This window comes from Silene latifolia, chromosome X, assembly GCF_048544455.1.
Source record: "Silene latifolia isolate original U9 population chromosome X, ASM4854445v1, whole genome shotgun sequence".
NCBI classification, from domain to species: Eukaryota; Viridiplantae; Streptophyta; class Magnoliopsida; order Caryophyllales; family Caryophyllaceae; genus Silene; species Silene latifolia.
This window is the reverse complement of record NC_133537.1, coordinates 217,600,846-217,621,041: the sequence shown is the minus strand read 5'-3', so window position 1 is coordinate 217,621,041 and position 20,196 is coordinate 217,600,846.

Here is a 20,196-nt window from a genome sequence, read left to right as displayed (position 1 = left end):
AATCTTGTATTCCTTAATATTTTGTGTGAATATTACGGGAAATTCTTTGCCAAAGATTAAAAGATTGCAAAATATGGAATAGAAATATCCGGAACATTCCAGAACATTCTGACTCGGTTTTAGAAAATGAAGACGGTTTTTTTTACCCGAACTCCAAATGAACTCTAATTACTGCCAAAACGACCGTATCGGCACGTAGATGACAATTAAGATGTAGACACAAGTGTTTGAGCGATCACTTGACGATAAACTTACGAACTGTCACAAATCGTTCCGCGTACCAAACATGCGGCCCAATCATCACCGGGTGGTTTGCGGGAGGTGCAGAAATGAGGTATCTACAGAGCCCCCACTTTGACCGAGGCTTAGACAAGGCGAAAGTCAAAGTATAGCCATCAGGTCAATCGAAGATTACAACCTGACGACTATGGCGACGCGAGGCGGCTCAAGGGGTCTGAACCAAGAACCTGTCGTCGGGAACATTTTAGAGTATGTCGACTATCGGGGAGGGTCGTTTAAAGTACGTTAGACTACGTAAGGAAGCTCGCCAGCCATAAGAAGAGACCATACCTGAAATTCCTTGAAACTCCAGGGGAAACAAAACGCGATATTGGGAGAAGACAGCAGGATATAGTCTGGAACTGCTGGGAGAAATCTGCTTGTGGTCGGCTTCAAATAAACTTCGGAAGAGCTTAGGGTCAATGTTGATCTCCATATCTCAAGAGGGAATGACTGCCTGTCATGAACTCTCGCTGAGGGAACATAATCAGGAACTGATCTCCATGTCTCGAGAGGGAATTTCTATCCGTGTACTCTCGCTGGGGGAACATAATAAAGGCGTGTCAAAACACCTGTCAAAGAAGAACCGCTCGTTGTGACAAGCTAGGTCTTGGCACAACGTGGCAACAGTTTGCTGTTGGCTTAGAAATACGGATCCGGGCGAAGAATATACGTCGAACGGACCAAATATGTGATATGGCATCGAGGAAGAGGCGCACCAAAGATGGGCCCACAAAATAACGAACTTATAACGAATATTCGAAAATTCATATGGAGGGAAACTGAGGAAGAGGCGCAGCAAGAGTTGCATCCCTTGGAAGAGGCACAGCACCTGCTGCGTCTTTTCCTGGGCGTGTCAATCCTGCGTAAAAACCCGATGAAACAGAGGGGTTTGTTTCATTATTTCGAAATATAAATCCTTAATTTCTCTCTCAAATTCCAACCATTTCCGTCAAAATTTAATCCAAAAGCTTGCATTTTCCATGACTAATCGAGGTATGTGTATCAATCTTGCATTTATCTTCCGTATTTGATCAAATGGGACCGAAAAAATTAGGGTTTTCGACCCTAGTTAGTCGAAAATTTGGGGCTTTTCCCCCAAATGATTTTGCCTTGCAAAATTGAATTTTTAAATGGCTAATTGGTAGTATAAGGATCATAACCATGTATTTGTTTCGAATTTTCATTGAGTTTTGAGCGTTTGAGTGAAATTGTGACGGTTTCACAGCTAAACCGTAAATCGCTTCGAAAATAGCCTTAGGATTGCCCATTTGTGACGAAACTTGGTATTTGGAATCCTGGCATGATGGGTAAACTTCATACCATCTTGGAATTTTGATTTGTGACGGCTTCTTCAGGACACTTCCTAGGGCATAATCGCCGTTATAACGAAATACTGTCGAAATTCCGATTCGAACCCATGACTAGGCTTCAACTTAGGCTTGACTTGACCCAAATTACCACATGAGCGGTCGGGTTTGTGGGAAAATTGCCAAGGATGGCTAGAAAAGAGCAATTTCGGAGCTCCGAAAACTCGAAAATCCCCTAATTAAGGCTTGTCGTCGCTTGACGCGGCCTAAATTCACTTTAATTCTGCAAGCGACGAGGCTTATACATCCGAGAGGGGTCCCATGGATGTGGACACTGCTATTGACCCTTCTCAGATGCTTGAGGAGGTGTTAGAGGAGGCTTTCACCGCTGCGGTGACAGCTGCTGAGGACGAGGTCCTCGAGGAGGAGGTTGTTGAGGAGGAGGAGGAGGCCCCGAGACGGGCCAATGTTGGACGGGGTGGTCGCCAGCTGAGGGGAGCACCTGCGTGGGCTGAGACCTGGGACAGTAGGCACCTGCTTTGGGCTGCGGAGGGTCACCTGTCCTACAGGACGGTGAATAGCTTGGTAAATCGAATTCATCGCTCTTAATTCATCTTCTTTCATTTCTGTTTATCATTCCTTTTCTTCTTCATCTGAGCTAAAGATAGCTTTTGTTTCAAACCAACATAGGAGGCCGGGAATATCAGATCGTTCTCGGGCTATACGACGGCGATGGGGTGCTACGAGAGGCTGTCGGCTGAGGAGCGAGGCATGATCGAGCGGGGAGCATTCGGTGCTTTGGTGCAGGCTTGGAGGGATATCGCGAGGAGGAAGCTTCGGGCTAACCTCAGTCTCGTCCGAGCTTTCTTGGACCGGTTTTGGACTCGACCTCCACGTTTCACATGCCTTTTAGCGAGGTGGGGGTCACGTTAGAGGACTACGGCATGATTTCTAGTCTGTCGTGTGGGACTGAGGTGGTGGAGTGGCCGGAGACAGCCATGAGGGTTGACTCGGCTGGAACTTGGCGCCGAAGGCGGCTGCGGTACCTGGTTTGGTGCCTAATTCTTACGTTCGGGACTACTTTGCGGGGAAGACCCCGGCGTCAGTGGTGATCGAGGGGAGGGAGACGACTCCTCCTCCCTGCACTGCAGAGCAGAGGGTCCGTTTGTGGCTCTGGTGGTTTATGTCTTGGATCTACCTCGGAGACAAGGGAGAGAGGCTTTCGACGAAGCTCCTTCCCTTTCTTTCTGACCTGAGCTCCCTAGGCCGTTGATTGGGGTCAGGTCCTGCTATTTTGCGGTCCTCATCCGCTTTATGAGGGCCATGGTTCGTCCGGAGTTGATGGAGAAGGGGACTTCTCCTGCTGCTGTCGACCCTGGACTGTTGTTGGAGGTATGAACCTTCATTTCATTTCGTGAAAGATCATTTCCTTTTCTGTCAAATCACGAAAGATCGTTATTGACTATCTTGTTTTACAGGCGTGGGTGTACTCCTACTTTCCGGGCCTCGCGGCCAAGAGGACGGAGCCGGTGGAGAAGGCATATCCCGTTGTGCGGGATTGGGTTGATGTGTCGTACGAGGAGCCGGCGTTCCTTCCACGACGTCTGTCGGCGGGAGGTGAACGCTCTTCAGTTGGACGGCGTGAGTTCGCCTTCATTCGTTTTTCATTACCTTTTTCAGAACTGATCATAAGAATGACTCCCTGTTTACGTTTCTCAGTGGGTGCCCAGGCCTTGGGTGGAGTACGCTGGCGCTCCTCCCTTTGTGTCTGAGGTCTTTCGACCTAGGAGCTCGAGCCGGTTTCTGCTGAGGACGTCGATAGGTCCTGTGTGGTACTTGGGTGAGCGCTTGGCTCGTCAGTGCTCTCGGGATGTCTTGACGGTTCCCATCGATCCTCCTCGGATGATGTTTAGGGAGCCTTCTGAGGCTGAGAGGGAGGCTGACCTGGCTGGCGTCGGTGGTGATGCCCTCCTTCTTCCTAGTGAGGACTACTCGGCGTTCCTCTACGGGAGGTTGGCGTACTGGCCGGTTGTGGTAAGTGCTTTATCTTCTTTTATTTTTGATTATTTTAAGAACACGATGAATGATCATCGGTTAATGGAAATCACTTGACCTTGCAGGAGGTCGAGGCGGCGGGCATCGAGCCCCTAGAGTACCCCGAGACCCTTGAGTACACTGACGCGACGGGGATGACGACGATCTCCGAGCTATGTGACTTTGACGTGGCAATGAGAGATGCTGGCTTTGATGAGTGGCAGCATCTGATTCGGAGGGTGAGTCTCCTAACTTGTATAATTTTGTGTAAGAACACATTTGCCTGAGTTTGTCCAATCATTAAGAATCTTTTCTATTGAAATGCAGGTTGCGCCATCCCGGTTCGTGGCTTTGTGGAGGGTAGCCAACCAGCTGCGGGCTACTGCCGTCGAGGCACTTGTTGGCGGCCGAGGACGTCAGGTATGAACCTTCCGTTTACTTCATTTTCGGATTTTTCTAATCTTCCTTATGTTTGAAATGATTGACATGAGCCAATTCTTGTTGTTTGCAGAGGGAGCGCGAGCTGGAGTGAGAGCTTGCCCAGTCCTGGGAGGAGATAGCTCGCCTGCTGAGGGAGCTCGAGGTCTGCGACGCCGAGGTTGCTGCTCTCGAGGCGAGAGTTGCTAAGTTAGACGGTGACCAGCAGTAGCTTTTTTTTTTGTTTCTTGTTTTTTTGCTGTGTTTTGTACATTTGTACATTTTTGGGACTTACATTTTGGACATTTAGACTTTGTTTTGGGGCTCAATCCCCCAGTTTGGTATACATGTCCTCTCTTGGTTGTATATATGATGGCCTGAGTGCCTTTGCTGCTGGGTTGCTTTGTTTGTACCTGCAGGTTAGCTTTGAACGGGTTTGGTAGATGATGGTTTGCGCCGTCACACTGCCGAAATTTACATAGAAATCACATAGAACATGAATGTGTACACATGGCCTAAATTAGCGCAAAACCATGACTCGGAAACGCGAAAAATGCAAAAATTTTGCCGGAAATGACCGGACGGTAGGGAGGGCTACCCCCTAAAAAAAAGAAAAAAATAGAAACATATAAGTGTGGAACGGGAGTGAAATGATTCCCCAAAAAGAAAATGAAAAAAAGAAATGTATAAGTTTGAAAATGAATAAATTGGTGAAATGATTCACCAAAAGAAAATGTAAAAAAGAAATGGATAAGCGTGCTAAGATGATGAAAATGTCAATATCGCCTCGAAATGCGTGCCCGTGAAATTAGGAAATACGAAATATGGCAACTTGACGTATTTACCAAAATAATAACCCGTATGAATAGGAAATTATTCGTTGAGGAATTTAGGAAAGATCCAACGCGGAAAATCACAGAAAGAAGGCTGAGGAAGAGGTGCAGCAAGAGCTGCGTCCCTTGAAGAGAGGCGCGGCCAGTCTTGCGCTTTGTTCCCTGATGCATCCGTCTGACGGATTTTAAGAAAACTTGACTTTTAGTATAAATAGAGACGTCGAGGGAGGTTTTATTCACATAATTCTTCCGTCTCTCTTCGTCTTATTACATAAAGCTCCCAAAATAAGCATACATCATGAATACTCTCGAAATTCGTCTAAAAGAATGGACAAATGAATTCTCTAATGTGGAGAAACACGACATGGGTGCTTATAATTTTGGATCGCTTTTGAGCTTGAAGCTGATCAAGGTAGTCAAACCATTTCTAGATGCTTGTCTTGATTATTGGGACCCGAATTATCACGTATTTGTCTTCCCTGGAGGCGACATTTGCCCATTTCCCGAAGAAATTGCTGCGATTGGTGGTTGGGACTCGGAACACACGCCTGCTATTCCCTCTACTTCTCAAGGGTATAAGAATATGTTTAGAGACTTGCTTGGGTTGGCAAGAGCTTATGTGGATCGTCTTGTGACTTCTAAAGGAGTGCGAATGTTGGATTTCGTCGATCGATTCATCAATAGGGCAGATCCCACTATCTCTTATGTTGCGAGGCGAAGGGCGTTCGGGTTTTGCCTATTACATGTATATGTCCTTCAAGGGCATGTTGATGAGGATTTTAGAGGCGATCTTCGTTACTTGAGCGTGATTGAGCAAATGGAGCTGCGCAGGAGCCCAGCTTGTCTGTGTTTAGGAGAGATCCTATTGGGTTTAGATAACAGGAAAGCCAATCGCGACCTTCCTTATTTGGGAAGTCCCATTATATTGCAGGTAAAAGAATTTTTTTCTTTTTTTTTCTTCGTTTTTTTTCTTTTTTTTTTCGTTTTTTTTTTTTTTTAATTCCTGCTTCTGGTAGGTCTGGCTTATGGAGCGTCTTCGATTGATCGAGCCCCCAGTTAATGTTCCTGCTTATCATGCTCGCTCGATTGCAATGAGGACCAGGCTTTACATGGTGGACTTCACTCGAGTTTGGAATTACTGGGAAAACAAATTGAAGAGTGAAGATGGTCCCTTAATTAGATGGATCGTACCATGGTGGCATCTCAAATCTGTCACTGGAGTATCTTCTTTGGATCCAACCCGATCTGTTCGCATTCCCGGCTTGGAGTTTATGATATGCATTTTCCCGGAGAGGTTGATGAGGCAGGCCGGATTGAAGCAGATGATTCCGAAGCTTGACACTGTCCCGCAGACTGCCGTGGCGCTTACTACTGAGAGTCGAAGAGAATGGGCCATCAAATGGGTGCAGAGGAACATTTGGTTCTTGAATTCTTCTGTTAGTGCTCTATGGGTGTCGGATTCTTATCTACGGTGGAGGAAAGCTACTACTCCGGAGGAGCGCGAGAGATTGAGGAAATGCGAGCCTGTTGACTATAAGGTTCGTGAGGTAGAAAAGGAGAACGAGAAGCATCTGACCGAGGGAGAGGAAGAAGCCGGATTTCGAGTTGTTCATCCTTCGAAGAAACCGAAGACTTCTCCTGCCGTCAAGATGGTGGTTGACAAGAATGGCAAAGCAAGACCACGAGAGAGACCATTGGTTATTAGGTCTGAAGTGGCGCAAGAGCGTCCGGCTCGAGGTCGGGACAAGAAATGTGACAAAAATGACAAAGGCAAAGGGAAAATGGAAGAGTAGCCTAAGTCTTTATTATTATTATTTATTATTATTATTATTATAAGAAGAAGTTGGGGTTTTTAGAATCCTAGTCTATTTATTTTTATTATGTAATGTACTATTATTATTAAAGAAATGAAATAAAGAGGTTAAGTGGTTATGAAACCGTTATGATTTTCTATGATTATTCTTGTCGAATTTCAAATTCAATTGCAAATGTCCTTCTATTTACATTTAAGACACTTCAATGGGTTGTATCCCATGAGGGATTGCCTACGTATTCATTTAGAAAATGAAATCAAACCCTTGCGCGTAGTTCGAGTAAACGTAAAAGAGTAATTGTTCTAAGCAAAAGCTTGTAATGAACTTAGAAAATAAGAATGAGCTTTACTTACTCCTAAAATGCAATTTAGTTTTTTTTTGGTGATATGAGAATGACATATTGTCAAAATGCAAGAGCAAGATGACATTAGTTTAATCCAGCTTGGCCAGGGGCCGTTTATTTCGTGCCACAGGAGCGACACGTGAGGTTACGCGAGGCACGTTTTTTGCTCCTATTCTAGGCATAGTAACGTTTCAGTTGGTCGAGGTTTGTTGGGTTGTCAAATTCATTCCCATCTAGGTCTGTGATTCTAACCACACCCCCTGGAAGTATGGACTTGACTAGGAATGGCCCGGCCCAATTGGGTTTGAATTTTCCTCGTGGATCGACAGGTAAAAGAGCCCTAATTGATTTGAGGACCAAGTCTCCTTCTTTAATGTTCCTTGGCTTAACCCTTTTGTTGAAGGCTCATTTGATACGTGCTTGGTATGTTTGCACATTGTGTAATGCACATAACCTTCTTTCATCCAGGAGGATGAGTTCCTCATATCTATCCCTTTTCCACTCGGCTTCTAGGATTTGACTTTCGAGTAAAATACGCAAGGATGGTACTTCTAGCTCGACTGGTTGTACAGCCTCCATGCCATAGGTCAAATAGAAAGGGGTGGCCCCAATAGGCATCCTAAAATATGTACGATATCCTCATAAAGCAAAGGGTATCTTGCTTGTCCAATCTCTATAGTTGTCAATCATTTTCTTGAGAATCGTGACAACATTTTTGTTTGTTGCCTCTACCGCGCCATTGGTTTGTGGTCTATATGGCGAGGAGTGGTGATGCTTAATTTTGTACTTGGCTAGCAATTGTTCAGTCTCAGCTTGAAAATTTGATCCATTGTCACTGATGATCTCATGTGGGCAACCATATCGACAGATAATGTTAGTTTGTATGAACTTTGCCACGTTCTTGGCTGTAAGACTGATGTAGGAAGCCGCTTTTACCCACTTGGTGAAATAATCGATTGCTACTAGGATGAAACAGTAACCTCCTATTCCGGCTGGAGTGATCTTGCCGATGATGTAAATTCCCCAAGCAGAAAATGGCCAGGGAGATGTCATGGTGTAAAGCAATTAAGGAGGGACATGTTGCACATTCCCGAAAATTTTGCAATTATGGCAATGTCTTACATATTTGATGCAATCAGATTCCATCGTGGTCAAGTAATACCCTAAACGTGTGATTTTCTTTGCCATCATGGGTCCACTCATGTAAGGGCCACATTCTCCATCATGGACTTCTTCCATCACTTTCCGTGCCTGTGAATGATCAAGACAACGCAGGATTACACCAAGAGGTGTTCTTTTGTATAGTTCTCCTTGCATGAGAACGTATTGGGATGCTAGCAAGAGGATAGCGCGTTGTCCCCTTTTGTCCATTTCTGGTGGGTAGGTGCCATTGAGCTTGAAGTTTAGGATCGCTTGGCACCAAGGTTCCTCCGCAATTTCCTCTTCATCGGTGATTTGGTGCACATAAGCTGGCTCTAATCGTCGTTTGATGCATAAAGGCATTTCTACCATGCTATCCGGCATATTAATCAAAGATGCAAGTTTTGCAAGAGCATCTACAAATTGATTTTCTTCTCGAGGTAGATGTAGGTAGGTCACTTGATCGAAGAATTGGGAAACTTGGTCTATTCTGGCTTGATAAGGTACTAAGCTTTCACTTCGGATTTTCCAAGATCCCGTAATTTGATTGATGATCAAAGATGAATCCCTATGTACTCGAAGATTCTTGATGCCTAAACTAACTGCCGCTTACAATCCAATAAGACAGGCTTCGTATTCTGCAGCGTTATTTGTCACCTCGAAGTCGAGTTTGACAGAAATTGGTGTATCCTCGCCTTCAGGAGAAATGAGCAACACTCCTATTCCAAATCCTCTTAAGTTCGATGCCCCATCAAAATAGAGGTCCCAGGAATCTACATCCGTTTGGAGTATATCCTCATCCGGAAACGACCAGGTGTCTATCGTTTGTGTATCATTGATGGTATTTTCTGCGAAGAATTCAGCAACGGCGCGCCCCTTTACAACTTTCAAAGGTTTATACTTGAGATCGAACTCTGAGAGCATCAAAGTCCATCTTGCTAAACGTCCATTGAGAACGGGTTTCTCGAAGAGGTATTTGACAGGATCCATTTTGGAGTATATTTTGACGGAGTAGCTAAGCATGTAATGGCGTAGCTTCTTCGTTGCCCACATAAGAGCGAGGCATGTCTTCTCGAGTGGTGTGTATTTGCATTCGTACTCCAAGAACATCTTACTAAGGTAGTAGATAGCTCTTTCTTCTTTTCCTACAGTTTGAGCTAGCATGGCGCCCATGGTCATTTCGATTCTCGTGAGATATAAACCAAGAGGTTGATCTCGTTGAGGTGGCATGAGCACTGGTGTTTTGGCTAGTATTTCCTTGATTCGGTCGAAAGCCTTCTGACAGTCATCATCCCACATGGTGTAATCTGTTTTCTTTAACTTCTTGAAGATAGGTTCGCAGACCATGTTGAGTTTTGATATGAATCGACTTATGTATTGCACCTTGCCTAGGAATCCTCTAACTTCTTTCTCTGTTTGAGGTTGAGGCATTTTGATTAGAGCTTTGATATTAGAAGGGTCTATTTCTATACCTCGTTGGCTAACAACGTATCCCAGGAGTTTGCCAGATGTTACTCCGAATGCGCACTTCTGAGGATTGAGCCTCATGTTGTACTTGACAATCATGTCATCCACGTATACCTCAACTTCTTTATGCATCATGTCATGTAAGAGCGTAGTTGCGGTGCGTTGGTATGTAGCTCCGATGTTGATTAACCCAAATGGCATAACCGTATAGCAATAGGTTCCCCATTAAGTGATGAAGGCGGTCTTATGTATGTCTTCTATGGCCATTTTGATCTGGTTATATCCTGCGTATCCGTTCATGAAGGATAGTAACGCGTGATCCGCCGTATTATCCACTAATATGTCGGTATGTGGTAGAGGAAAGTCATCATTAGGACTCGCTTTGTTTAAGTCTCTAAAGTCAACACAAACACGGATTCTCCCATCCTTTTTGGGTACGGGTACTATGTTAGCTACCCAGTCTGAGTATTCGGAAACTTTGATGAAACCGGCTTTGAATTGTTTATCGACTTCTTCTTTGATCTTGAGAGCCCATTCTGTCCTCATTCGATGAAGCTTCTATTTCACGGATTTGAAACCTGGTTTGATTTGGATTCTATGCTCTGCAATGTCCCTGTCGATCCCTGGCATATCTTTGTAGGACCAAACAAAAATGTCTTTGAACTCGTGCAGGAGGTCTATGAAATTAGCCCTTTCGGTGGGGCTCAAGGTTGTCCCTATCCTAAGTTCTTGGGGTTCTAGTTCGGTTCCTACGTTGATGGGTTTCGTATTTTCTATCACTGGTCCCCCTTCCCCCTCTTGTAATATTTCTTTGGCTATGTAGGGAGGTATTTCGATTGAGTCTGGGTCTGGGTCATTCTCATTATCATCGTAAACAGAATTGCATTCAAGATAACACGAAGAGTATGCAGAACCTGATTTATTCATATTAAAATTTGAGAAAAGTTGAAACAAAAAGCCATCGATCGTAGTCGGTGGTGGTAAAGGGACAGCGGTTGGGACATTTCCCGAACTACTGTTGCTATTTGACACTAAGCTAGGAGAAACGAGGGGAGTGGGAATGACGACAGGAGGAGACTCTCTAGGAGCTTCTCTAGACTCCGACTCTGACTCTGGCCCGAATTCATCGTCTTCTGGTTCTCCTTTGAACATCTCTCCTTCTCCAGTAGTGAGCTTGAAGAGTCTTCCTTGATTGTTTGTCCACTTGATCGATTTTCTCCATCCTTTTTGCTGATTGGTGTTGGTTTCTGTGATTAACGCGGTAGGGTTGATGTGATCGTCTTGAAGTATCATGGTAATGCTCTCATCCTGTGCGGCTCTCACAAATCGATCTTCTCCAAATAGTAGACTCACGGCTTGTTCGTCTAGGCAAGGTGCTTGACGAGTCTTGACGATAGGAACCGTTTCTGGAGGAATGAAATAGCAGTCGTGAAAGATCTCGATTCCGGCTAGCTTCCTTTCGAGATAGTGCAAGGCTCAGGAAATCCGTGAAAGATATCTTGACTTCCTTCCCTAACGAAGTATCCATTTAGGGTAGGGAGGTAGGGTCGCATTTGGATTCCCACGTTCTTACGGTTTTGAACTTGAGCGAGCATCTCGAGAACTTCCTCTTTAGTGGGTTTGTATCCTAGTCCAAGGGATATTCTTTGTGAGTTACCCTCTTTATAGGGTGCAAAGGTGTTTCTTCGGATAGGATTCAAAGGCATTCCCGGGAAGTATCCCTGGGTTTTGAGTATGTGGTTGACCACTAAGTTAGAGTAGGGATTGAAGTATAAGGGTGCCAACTCACTTTCTATGAAATTTATGATATGGAAGCCCCCAAGTTCATGTACTGGATCTGCAAGGACTTGATTAATTGACTTCTTTTCGATTATTGCCTTGATGGGTGACGAAGTGATCGTCGCCACTTTACCATTTAGTGGGATTTTGATTTTCTGGTGGAGTGTGGATGTTACCGCTTTGGAAGCGTGAATCCAGGGTCTTCCCAGAAGTATATTAAAGGATGCATCAATGTCCACTATTTGGAAGTTGATCTTTCACTCAATCGGCCATTTGGCTATGGTTAGGTTAACGAGTCCTACTACCTTTCACCGCGTACCATCATATGCGTGAACACCTTGGTTGGTAGGGGTCCAATCTGACTCTTTCATGCCCAATTTGTATGTCGTTTTCAAGGGTATGACATTGACTTCGGAGCCATCATCTACCAAAGTCATTGGCACATTCTTCTTTAAGCAAATGACAGTAATATAAAGAGCCAAGTTATGACTAGCACCAAAGGGTGGCAAATCTTCATCCGAGAAAGTAATAGGATTACTTGGCTTTGGTGATTCTTGGAAGACCAAGTTGACCACGTCGTCGGGTGTGGAGTTATGTGCCACATTTAGTTTGGCCAAGGCCTGCAATAAAGCTTGGCGATGTGGGAATGAGCTTGCCACTAGTTGCCAGACTGAAAGATCAGCCTTTGTCTTCTGTAGTTGCTTTAGTAAATGGTCAGTATAGCCTTCTTCATTATCATTTGGTATGACCACATTGGTTGGACTGTTTGCTATGGGACCATTTTGAGAAGTGTTTTGGTATGGGCGTCCCGAACGAGTAAGGTGGTCTACATCTTGATCTTCACAATTTTGGACTATTTCCTCACTGACTTTGACTAAGTAGTGTTCAGTGAGATATTCGTCTTTATCATCATCAGCCCATATTTCATTGACAGTAGCAAGTTCTCTCATTCTCATGATTTCAGCCTCCAATTGGATAATTTGGTCGACTAGTTCATCAACCATGGCTACTACTTCTTGCATTGTAGTGTTTTGAGAGAAGACTAGTGGTGCCCGTTCTTTAGGTGTTGCGTTGGGATCACGTAGGGTTGCCACTGCACTCTCTAATTCCATGACTTGCCTATTCACACTTTTTGATCATGCATTGAAATCAGTGATGGTTGGAGAAATGGTAGAGTAGTTCCCTTCATTTTCTATTGCATGAATTTCATCTTCACCTGGAGAAATGAGGTGTGAACAATCTATGGTAGATTCTTCACTTGTAATCACTAGAATTCCAAGAGGATTCTGAGTGTTGTTAGGCTTACCTCCAGGTGGTATTGGTAGGAGACCGTCTTCAATCATATCTTGAAGTACATTTTTCAGTTTATAGCATTTTTCTGTATCATGTCCCTTACCTCTATGGTATTCGCAGATCACAATTCTCATCCCGAACTTGGATTTCTTTTCGGTTCGGGTGTAGAGCCTATGGGTTGAAGTTTTTGACTTCATCAACCTTTTCGGAGCGTTGGAATATGTGTCCCCTAGATTTGTGAATTTCCTTGGAGGGGTACTCTTCTTAGATGGCTCGAGAAGGTTAACTTCATCAGTTTTGCTAGTAGAGCCGTAAGAACGACTTGTTGAGCCTTGATATCCACGACCTATCGTTTTGGACAAGAGCCTTTTACGGATGTCATCTTCGATCCTCGTCCCTAGTACGGTTAAATCTTTGAAGGTCTTGATGTTTTAATACCTCAAATGATTTGCATAGATGGGCTTTAGGTTGTCCACGAATTTCTCCACAAGGATAGCTTCATCCAGACGTTCAACAAGTTGAGTACTAGTCTTCCTCCACCGACCTAGGAAGTCGGTGAAACCTTCTTTGTCATTTTGGGTAAGAACCTCTAAAGTGCGCATGTTGACTTGGATTTCAGCATTATCCGCATATTGTTTAGCAAACTCGATTAAGGCATCATCCCAGGTAGCGATTTTCTTGTGCTCTAGCGAATAGAACTATTGTTTTGGGATGGTGTCAAGAGATGAAGGAAAGATCCTTAGGAACATCTCGGGTTTAATGCCTTTGATAGACATGTAATCCTTGAAAGCACGGATATGGTTCAAAGGGTTTTCGTGCCCCTTGAATTTAGGGATATCCGTTATGTTGAAGTTGGTTGGCAACTTGGAACTCACGGCCTCATATTTGCGATTGTTTTCCCTATAAATGTCATCCCCTTTGAGATACATCAATTGCTCCTCCAAGTATTGGAGTCGTTTCTCTTTGCAGTCATACCTATGGGAGGGTTTTCGTCCCCGAAGTTGTTCACAAATTCATCAGACACTTCACTTTCTCGAGGAGGCATCCTCGTTTCCACGGCTTATATTCGGCCCTCAATGGTGTCAAGGCGATCATACACTTGGTCTTGAGTAACTTGGAGACGAGCTAGCGCGGCTAGGATTTGATTATTACCATTCTGGAGTTGGTTGAAGTTCACGTCACTTGTTTCAGGCATCTTGGAAACTGGATAAGAGATCGACGATGAATCAAAATACGATCGACCATTCTAGCACACTTACTCGAAAAGAAATGTTTTGACTCGTGAAGTGGGAGTGTGCCACTTGTGTCAAGTGAGTTTTGAGTAAATGACAAAGTTTGAAAAATGTTGGTCCTAGTCAACTTTAGTGTAGTTGTAGGAGTGGAGTCGGAGTGAGGTTTTGAAATGGGTTTTAAGGCCCGGATTTTGACTCGACAATTGGACAGAGTTTCGACTGGTTTTGCGCTAATATTAGGCCCAAGTTTCGAAATTTTTACTTTTTTTTTAGAGAAGGATTTTGATTTTACAAAAATCGTCATGGTTTGTTTTAGAAATGGTGATCACATATGGTACAAACATTATACAAGCATTATAACGGGATGCTGAGTGCATTTAAAAGAGTTTTGGTTTAAAGGGGGGGATGCCATACCAAACAATCAAACCCGAAGTCTGTGGAGAGGTTCGTACCAAACAAGAGTAAGGCCGATTCCTAGTCCATTTCCTCAAGTAGTGAAAGTCCTGGATACAAACAAGAGTAAGTACCATGGTATGGATGACGTCAATCGCTATCCATCCTTAGGCCCAAATAAGAATTTGAACCGTTTAGACGGAACGATTGGTCGAATGGGTTGGGTTGTGATCCGGTCTGATGTCGTCACTCATCCAATCAAACACATTTATAATACTCAACAAACAACTAGTTAGTGGTAAGTCAAGGTCGATCCATGGGACGGTGTGCTTTGGGTTCTAAGTCTATCTATCTCGATTTATGCTAGTGTCACAATTTGTTTGGGTTTGTAGTTGTGTTCTAGACTAATAAAAGCAATAAAGTAAAACAAGCAATAAAAGGAAAGATGTAAACAAATGATTAAAAGTGCTAGGATATCATGGGGTCATAGGGGATTCATGGTGTTGATCATACAAACATGTTTACAAGGTTGCAAGCAATTAATGTTGTGGAGGAACCGAGTTGGGTTATATCTTACGGTTCTTAGGAAGAGTTGGGTCCCGGAGCCGAATCGATTAGATTGTACAACACCTACAAGTCGACTTACTTTCCTCCTAATCAACTTCTATGCATGCTCTAACAAGACTCGAGTTGGTTTATATCTTACGAGTCAAGTTGAGTAGATAAGAGATGGTAAAAATGCAAGGATTCATAGGCTTAGCATTTCATCAAACATAACATGTGCATAAAGTTGACATCACAACAAGCAAGAAATTTAATCATGTGAACATATTAGATTAAGCATGAATCAATCCCCATGTTTGTTTCCCCTAATTACCCATTAATCCTAGCTAAGAGACTACTCACTCATTATCATGGAAAATATGTCATTAATGGTGTCGATCATCACAACAAGTATAAACATGATAATAGAATGAAAAAAATGAACAATAAAGATTAAAGAGTAAAGGAATTATACCAAACTTGAGATGATTCCAAATAATAAAGCAAAGAATAATAGAAGAAACTTGATTGATTGATGGAAGGTTGTCAATCCTCCAATAATAACCCAATAATCTTCAATTACCCAAAAGTAATAAACTTGAACAATAATTAAGGAGAGATTAATGTGTGATTTGTGGAAAGATTGAAGAGTAATCTATTCTAATCTACTCCTAATCTAATCTAAAGAAGGATTTTTCTAGCTAAAAAGATGTGTTAAAGGATTATTACAAATGGGGTATTTATAGTGGAAATTAGGTGGATGCATTAGGGTTAACTAAGGGCTAAACTAGTAATTACACTTTTGAGATTGAGCAAGGAGGAGCCGGTATTTCTCGAAGGAATGGCTTCTTTCTTTGTAGGTTGGAGAAGACGAAATTATGCTGTGAAGAAATCCGTGCGTATTGGAGTCGGGACGGGCGGATTCTGTCGGTGGAAGACGAGCGGATTCGAGGGAATCCGGGCGGATTCTGGTGGGGCAATCCGAGCGTCTTTGGAGGAAACCGCTCGGATTGTGCTGTGAGGAGACGGGCGGATTGGAGACAATCCGCTCGGATTGTTCTTCAGCAATAATTCTTCGTCTTTTCTTCCCTTTTGTTCACTTCCATTTTATTCTTGTGGGATTGGTCTTTAGTCCTTGCTTCCTCTTCATACTAGTCCATCTAGTATCGTCAAGTAGCTTCCAAATATGCACGAAAGACGGGAATTTCCGCCTTATTATCTCCTTTTCTACAAAACATATGAAATGCGATAGAAAAGCAAATAGGAAGGTTTTGACGGATAAAATGGTCAAAGAATGTTATAATAGTATGCAAAATAGGCTCAATTAGGGGACTAAATGTGCGTAAATAATGTTCACATCAAATATCCCCAAACCGAACCTTTACTCGTCCCGAGGAAAGTGGTGACTAAAACTAGACCTTTATTTAAACTAACCTAATAACAAAACCGATATGAGACAATTAGCGGGTCTCACTCCGCCCCTTCAACTCACAACAAGACAACCATGAGGTAGGATGCCTTCTTGCAAGGCAAGGTGGGTCTTGCCAAAATGGCGACACATCTAATCATTAAGCACACAAAATCAAGTAATGGATGCATCTACAAAAGAATAGCCACTTTCCTCATCTAAGTGGCGGAAATTATTTACAAGGGAAGCAATTCAAGGGTACACACTCCTTCATAGATACAATTTCTTCAAACTACTAAGCCTAGAAGGATACCAATAAATCACCTCCAAGTTGTGTCAAGCTAGGGTACCTTTGTCCTCAATCGTTAAATGCTTTTGTCAAGAGTAGACTCCCTATGGCGTTAGAAACACTGGAGGATCGCGGAATTCCCCCTCTTGCCTAGACAAGAAGAAGGGTCGTCCCCTCTCTACCATGCACAAAAATGGATAAGATGGAAAAGGGATCGATAGTATTTGAGTTTCATTTTGGGAGTTTGCTTTCATTGTTGTTTTTCCCCCCAATTTCTTGTGGCATATAACATTTGAGAACACTTTCTTTTTGCCATTTCTTTTTTATTTTTGGCATTTCAACACTTGACAACTTTCAACTTTTCTTTGCATTTCTTTTTGAACATTTTAAAAGTCACCCCATATGTAGGGAGGGTGCCTTATTTTTGAAGCTTTAGGAGTCTATTTTTGCTCCTCTTTTCTTTTGATGCATTTTGCAAACCTTCTTTCACTTTTCATTTCATTGAACTCAAATTGATTTCTTTTTGTGCCCATTCCCTTTGATGACAAAATGTGTGGTAGAACATGGATGAATGATGGATGAATTCATAGTTTCAAGGGTCACCTTGGAATAAACGGTAGCCAAGGAGTTATCACACCACAAGGTACTCTTGACTAGGCCTTAATCCATGGGTCAAGGGATACTAGCATGACACATCCTAGGGTGTTTTACAAGTATTCTAACAAGCAAAGTCTTAAGAAAAAAAGGCATCTACTAGGGCCTATATACACTTGTCAAGCTTCCCAAGTAGACGGTTTCGCAAAATTTTTCTAACATGCAAACTACATGCCATGATGCAACTAACATATATACATCCTAATGCAAATGATTCTACCAACTAATATGCCATATAAACTAAATGCAAGTCCTAAGTTCACATTGTTTTTACCGCATCAATCAAAATAAAGCCACATAGTCATTAACATAAAGAGGAAAAAGGAGATTGAAAAGATCATACCATGCGGTCTTCAATATCCTCATGTCTCGGATGTGGCGTAGTCAATCAATGTGAAAAAGGATGAACAAACACAATATATACAAAACAATATATACAAGTCTACACTACAAAGGAAATGAACTTGTTTTTGGATTTTTCAATTTTTCAAATTTTTATGGTTTTTGTTTTTATGAATTAAAAGACATGTTTTTGTGATTTTTCGAAATTTTTCAATTTTTGTCATTTTTTGGAATATAAATTCCCATCCCCCACTTTATTTTGGACATTGTCCTCAATGTATATGTAGGAGTAGGAATAAAAAGGAAATACATGTTTTTGGAATTTTGATTTTATGGAAATTGAAGTACAAATGCAATGATATGATATGAATGAATGCATGGTCTAACTAAATGCAATTCTATATGACATATATGACAAATGAATGCAATCTACACTATATTATATGATGCATGATTTATAGTAGACTATGGTCACCTATGATCAAACCTCCCCAAACTGATTTAAACACTATTTCTAGTGTAGAAAAGAATAGGATTGGTCATTAGTGACTATGCATGAATTCTAGTCTATATGCAACTATCTACATGAATCATATGGGATATATTACAATGCAAACTATACTATATGAACTAACTATGCAAATGCAATATGGAATATAATACAAATGCATGCAAAAGCTACACTAAATGCAATATATATACAAAAGAGAGAGGGAAAGATGGGTATCATACAAATGGAGGTGGTGAGGTAGGCCTCTTTCACTCGTCATCCTCATCATCTTGATCATAGCCATAATGATGAGAGCTTCCGGCTTGATCATACCCTCTTGCTTGACCCCAATACCCTCCTTGGTCGAATTCTCCTCCTTGCCCCGAGTACCCTCCACCTTGGCTAGAATGCCCTCCGTCCCCTCGACCCCAAGCTTGGTCCCCTTGATTTGGGAACAAGAGCTCCGGTTGTGCCCAAGAGGGCTTAGGACCATTAGGGTCAATATACCCTTGTTAAGCCATGTTATAGTATTGGGGGTAGAGAGCTAAGTAGTTGTCTTCCCTCCCTTCATGTACCCCTAGGTCCACTCTATTCATGAGTGCCATCAAATCATTAATACCCGGGTTCTGGGATTCCGCCTAAATTCGGTATATGGAGTAGGGTATGGCAGGATAGGTACGTAGGAAGGTAGGCGAATAGGCCTTCCCGGTGCTCCACGAGGTATTTGGCAGTGCGGCTCTTCCCTTTGAGGGGGATTGTCAAGAATTTGGATATCAAGGAGGTAGCTTGGTGGAGGAGAGTATGGACTCAATCTTGGGTCAATGCCCGGTATCTTCCATCCTTCAAGGATCATTGAGGTGCATCCCTTGGTGTGCCACTCTACACTCCCATCTCGAGTGTAGTTACACCATCGGTGACTGTGGAAGATGGTGTGCTCATCAATCAAAGTCCTCCCCTCAAGAGGAATATAGGTTCCTCGGGCATTGAACCCGGGACAAAGGTGGTGGGCTAAAATGGTAATTAGACCTCCCATCACGAAGGTTTTGATTTGGGTGGTCCCTTGAGCAAAATCATGGAACCTAGTAAGTATCTCAAGTGGCGTATTAAAGTTATAACGCCTCACTGCTCGAACATTCAAATAGGACTCAAGAAAAGTTAAGTCGATGAGAGTACACCTATCTTGTTCGTACCTCCCATTGATGCAGCCGGCTACAAAGCGCTCGGTGAATCGAATCACCGGATGTTAGATGGCAAAGGTATAGCAACGCTTTATATGGGTAAAATCCCTCCCGGAAATAGCCTTCCAAAGAAAGTCCACACCAAAATTATCGGGCTTTTCGGTATAGTTGGTGGGTACTTCAAGACCGAAAACATAGGCAAATTCCTCAAGCGAAAAACTATGGTTTAGGTTGCATAACCTAAACTCCATGCCCACATTGGTGTGGGTATTTGCCACAATGCGAAGGCTACTCAAGAATTCAAGGGTGAGACTAAGGTAAGTTTCCTCATGGGCATGGAAAAGTTTTCCAATGCCAAGGCCATTAAAGAACATCTCGGTAGGGTACCTTATCTTAAGGATTTCCAACACCCTAGTGTCTACAAATTGAGTGGGTTCGTACTTCTTACCTAGTAGCTTGACAAAGGTTTCGCGGTGGTCGTCGGATTCAAAAAGCACCTCTTGAAAGTGGTTGAGTTGTTCAATCCCTCCCCTCATTAAGGGTTGGGAGCTTCTTGGTAGCACTATCTCTCGCGGCGTTGAAGAGGTTGATCCCTTGCGCTTCTTCCCGAATGAATCGACCAATTTCTTGGCCTTTCCTTTGGTGTTCATCAAAGGTGCCATTTTGATGTTGGTGATGGGGGTGTTTTTGAGGATGGGAGGGTGGTTTTTTAGGGTTGAGATGAGTGTTTTAGGGTTTGGTAAGGTGAGGAAATGAGGGAGAAAGGGGGTGATTATATAGAAGAAATAGGGAATCCGAACGGATAAGGTTGGATCAAACCCGTTTTATCCGAAGGAACAGGGCAATCCGAGCGGATTTCCATCGTGACGGGCGGATTGTGGAAGAAGAAGACGGGAGTCTTTTCTAGAATCCGCACAGATTCTAACACAGCGATCTTTCTTGACTGAGAGGTGGGAAA